The sequence below is a fragment of the Lates calcarifer genome, unplaced genomic scaffold (genome assembly GCF_001640805.2).
Source record: "Lates calcarifer isolate ASB-BC8 unplaced genomic scaffold, TLL_Latcal_v3 _unitig_1943_quiver_2249, whole genome shotgun sequence".
Lineage (NCBI taxonomy): Eukaryota > Metazoa > Chordata > Actinopteri > Centropomidae > Lates > Lates calcarifer.
In genome coordinates this window covers 16185-21292 of record NW_026115868.1, presented here as the reverse complement: position 1 = coordinate 21292, position 5108 = coordinate 16185, and the positions used below count along the sequence as shown (strand labels likewise).

Below are 5108 nucleotides of genomic sequence, written 5' to 3'. Positions count from 1 at the left end.
CGCAGGTCAGTGAGCATCAGCGCTCACAGAGCTCACCTCCACAACAGCTTCTCACTGTAAGGTCCATTTAGAGCAGGTATATTAAATAGATTATTCACCTTAACTCATTTTTTATTTGCCCTTCAACATGTAAAGAAACACCAAGTACATTCCATTATATCATGTGATCAGTAGGCATTTATTTGACCCACCAACAGTACAGTAACAGTACAGCTGCTGCTTATATTTAGTCTGTCGTTTACATCTCTATATATCTCTATAAACATGACAAAGAGAAATTCTATGAAGCCACAAATTACATGACAGCAGACAGAGTTTTAGATCAGTAATAATCATCTGAACTCTTCTTGGTGTCAGGAAGTTGTTTCAGTTTGTTCTGGTTCGTCTTCAAGTCCAACATCAGCTTCTTTATACCTTCTGTGTGCAGCAGATTCCTCTCCAGTGATGTGACCCAGTGCTGTTGTCATCTCCTCCATCACCTTCACCACAGGCTCCAGCAGGATCTGGTGTCGGGTCTGCAGCTCTGCTGCACTCCCCCGCCCCCACACAGCAGCCCCAGCTGATGGACGGCTCGTCTCACTTTAGCCTGAACATCAGCAACGACCTCCCTCTTCACAGTCAGAGCCTGCAGTTTGGCCTTGGCCTCATTAATCTTCCTGTCAGCCTCTTGGATGTCACGCTCAGCTTGATCGATGGAGGATCTGTACTCAGACACTTTGTTAGAGTATGATTTCACCTGAGATTCACAGTTCTCCACTTCCTTCTTAGCTCTGTCTACGGCATCAGAGGCCTGGTTCATTTCGATGGCACCACCGGCGATCATAGCTGGTCCTGAGAACAGGTTAAAAACACCATTAAGTGTCTCTGCTACACCATCACCTGATTAATTTTTTAAAAATAACCTGCAGCACTTAAAACTTCATTTATTTACTCACCAGCAATCCACCCCCAGAAAGGGATAAATAAGACACCAATCCCAACATTCCTCACTATCTCAGCATTATCCCTTCTCTTTCTCATACCATCCAGGGTGTCTTCTGCTGACTTCAGGTTTCTCCTTTCTGTCTCCAGAGCTTCAGTGTAACTCTCCAGAGAGGACCTGTAGGACTCCAGCTGTGTTTTCAGGTTCTCTAACTCAGACTCTCTCTGTTTTTTTCTGCTCTGCTAACAGACTCTGCTCTGCAGTGAGACGCTCAGTCTCCTCATCCAGACAGTGAAGCTTGTTTGTGGCCACCCTGCTCTGACTCCTCCATCTGCTGCTTCATGTTCTCAATCTCTGATCTGACATTGCTAAAGGTCGGACATCCAGGAAGGACGATGTCTGCGTCTATACTGAGGAGCATCTCTAAGACGTTGTTGAAGGAACAGAGTCCCCTCTTCAGTGGACCAATCACAGCCTGGGCCAGCTCCTTCAGCTCCAGCTGCTGCTCTACAGATCTGAGAGTGCAGAGAGGAAGGTTTAAGACATGAGACTGAACAGACCTCAGATCAGCTGCTGAATGATCATGTCAGTCATCCTGATCCTCTGTGGTCTTTTCATTTCACAAACCTGGATGACATGAGTCTAGGAAGGCGCTCTTAGTGAACATGTCAGCAGGATCAGTCTAACACCTGGTCAGGCAGCCTGTGGTTTCATTACAGTCAACTCTGCCATTCTAATACATACCCACAAGAAATGGTCCAATCCATGAACACCGCACAACCAAAGCAGGATACTGGATTACTGTGAGATGAAAACAAATACTTTATTACTTTATTATAAAATAAGACAGTCTTAATTATCTTTTAGGATCATTTGATCCTTAATTAGCTCTAAAACATCAACCTGAGGAAACAGTGGTGTTTGTCATGTTCAGAGCAAAATGCTCTTTATCAGGGTAGGAAACATTAAAGGACCCTGTACCTCTGTCGCATAAAGTAAAAAGCTAACTTTGACTCTGGGTTCTTTTCCCTTCATTAGCAGTTAGTGTAGAAATGAAAACTGTTAGCAGCATCGATCTGGCCCTAATAAAATGAACAGTAATAATCTCTACAAAAACAACAGGTCCCTTTCACTGTCTGTGCTGAGTCTCTCCTGAAATCTACCGTATAAATAATGAATCAAAAGAACTCACCCAGCCACACATTATGAATTTATAGCACGCTAACCTGCCTTAGTGGTCACAGTAAAGATTACAGTTTCAGACATGTCTGTACACCTACCTGCTGTCCTCTCTGTCCTGATTTCCCCACAGAGGTACACACAGCTCTGCTATTTAAACTCAGTAGGAGTGGGTGGAGGAGAGGGGTTGGTTGGGTGTAATGTAAAGGTTTGGTTGCAGCTTGATTGTCTGACTGAAAATCCTTTACAGTATATCATCATGTTAGGGAGGTCAGTCTGCTTCAGCCTTAATATACTGATATGTAGCTTTTATATTAGTTTATATAAAACATTTAAGTTAGTTTTATAGATGATGCATGATGACAAAATGAAAGTGTCCATGCACCAGGTGGGAAAGTGTAATAGACTGAAGAGCATGTGTCACAAAAAGGTTCTAACAGTGCCATCTAGTGGGCTAACACAAAGACACACGTCTCTTTCACCCAGTGTGAGACAGGTACTTAAACTGTAGCCAAAATATGCAGTATTGATGGGAAATAGGGCTGCACGATTCTGGATAAAATGAGAATCACATTTTTTTTTTTTGCTTAGAATTGCTTAGAATCACGATTCTCTCTCACGATTTTTTTTCAACATGTTTTTTGCATTAATTTGCCCGACACACAAGGAAGTGAGTCTTTACCTCAGCGAAGTGTCAGTCAGTCTGGTCCCGTCAGGCTGTGGTGGGACGTGGGGAATAATCCGGAGTTGGGACGGAATGATGAAGGCAACGACCGGAGGTTTTTACTGCACAACGGCAAAGTAAAGGTAGTGATACTGGTGATGTGCTTCTATTGAGACTGTGTCATCTCAGAATCATTTATTTCAGTGTAGACGTGTCCTCTATTTGTCCATTTGTTTCCCATTAATCCAAAAAACGTCATTTGCAGTGCTGCCTCCTCAGATGTATAAATATGTTATAATTCATTTTCATTTTATTCCTCAAAATTGGTGTCAACACTTTAGAACTTGGTATTTGGTTGAATCACTCCCCTCAAATTACTCTGCACTGGCAGCAGAGTTAGTTGCATTGCCAGAAGCATGTAAATTGGCAAATTGGCAAAACAGTCAATATCTACACAGACAGTAGATATGTATGGGGAGTGGTGCATGATTTTGGCTGCCTTTAGGCCAATAGGAGTTTCTTAACATCCATTGGGAAAACCCATTGCCCACCATACTGATCTCCTTGACGCTGTCCTCCTTCCCACACAGGTTGCTATCTACAAATGTGAAGTACACACTAACAATCATGATTTTGTTTCACAGGTGAATGCCAGAGCGGATGCTGTGGCAAAAGCAGTTGCAAGCAAAAAACTGACTTTTCAATGCTTTACCGTTGTCTAACTCACCACTAATACTCACAGCTGATTTGCATGAATTGCAGGCCAGAAACACCCAGTAAGAGAGAAAGCAGGCTGCTCTTTCACTGACAAAGTCAAAGGAAACCTTGTTTACCCAAATACCTGTTCCATCATTATGTGAAGTTGATACATGGCAAGAACCATGTGTCAAAAGGGGGTATGATGACTGAAAGTCAAAGGAATTCTTTAACTTCTCTAAAAATTTAATTTAAAATGAACAGAAACCAATAGAAGAAGAGGAACCAAGAACAGCTTTAGTCCTTTTAAGATCCTCTTTGCACGGCTGATGGAGACAGGGATTGGGCCTGTTAAAAGACCATTCCCCTACACCAGTGCCAGGATGAAATGTGTGATTGTGCAAACCTGTCCTCTGTGCTTTCTGATATTCACAAATAGCTAAAGGATGCTCTCCCAAAGGCCACAAAACAGACACTGCACGACTTGGAACCAGGTGACTAGATCGTGGTGAGAGACCTGAGGAGGAAGAATTGGAAAGCGTGCCGGTGGAACAGGGCCTACCAGATTCTCCTCAACACAGAAACATGCGTGAAGATCGCGGAAAGGGCAACCTGGATCCACGCCAGCCACTGGAAACAAGTCCCTGAGCCCAGAGAGAACACCTCATCAAGCGTGCATTAGCATCAGTAAGTGAGCCAACACCTTCCCACGCCTTGTGTTCGCGAGAGAGAGAAGGGTGTGGATTATCAATAGGGCCACACGTTTCTCAAACTCACGTAGAGGCAGCACACTGATTACGGGGGTGGGTTTAGGTCACACTGCTGATGGAATGATGCCAACGACTATTGGCAGATGCAGAGGAATGCGGAGCATATTCCTGCTCCTGTCTGAAGTTACACCTCAGTCAGCCCAAGAACAGGGTCACAGCGATTCCAGCAGCAGCCACACTGAGAAACCATCACGCAGATTAAAGAGGGAACTGTTCCCTGAGTTCACTCAGAACCCAACAAAGCCTGAAGAAAACTCATGGTATGCAGTAGTCATGGCTGCAGCCAGGAAAATTACCAACGAGAGCTGCTATGTCTGCACACAACTTCCTCTCGGGGTTGGTGCTTTGATACCTGTGACTCCACGGCCACTGAATGTTTCAGAGGTCCTAGGTAATGGTGGCCTTCACCTTGAGTGCTCCCTATACACAGAGAATTGTGGGAGACCTGACTGAGAACTTGAAGAAGTACAACAACAGCATTGTGAACCACAGAGGTTCAACTGCTAGATTCAGGACCATGACACATGTAACACAACAGGGAGTCCACCAATCTGTTGTGACAACAAACCCCACTGATCAACAAGGTACTGTTTGTTTCACTGACAGCGACCATTTCCTGGGAATTTCACCATGCAGACAGACAGACTGTTACAGGGGTACAGACTGTAGTGGGGTAAAGTGGGACCATGGGAACAAGAGCTCATGTATGACGTGGCATACGTGGCTCCTTTAAACCTGACTGACATCGTTAGCCTTAATCGCCCAGGGGTGGAAAACCCCCGGCTGTTTATGCCCTCCAGTGATGGGTACAGGGTAACATGTGTATCAGGGCCTCTGCCCCGGGTGATGCAACACGTTATTTGGGAAGGTTTGTATT

The 5108-nt window shown here is 44.5% G+C and overlaps 1 long non-coding RNA gene across 1 annotated transcript; it reads right to left on the bottom strand.

Moving 5' to 3' along the window:
* Nucleotides 1-7: 7 nt before the first annotated feature.
* On the bottom strand, nucleotides 8-2288 carry LOC127139638 (uncharacterized). Its single transcript, XR_007809934.1, has 4 exons — nucleotides 2203-2288; nucleotides 1667-1723; nucleotides 936-1437; nucleotides 8-831 (listed from the first exon to the last, which is right to left on the bottom strand). It is a non-coding gene; the product is annotated as an uncharacterized LOC127139638 (long non-coding RNA).
* Between the last annotated feature and the right edge of the window lie 2820 nt (nucleotides 2289-5108).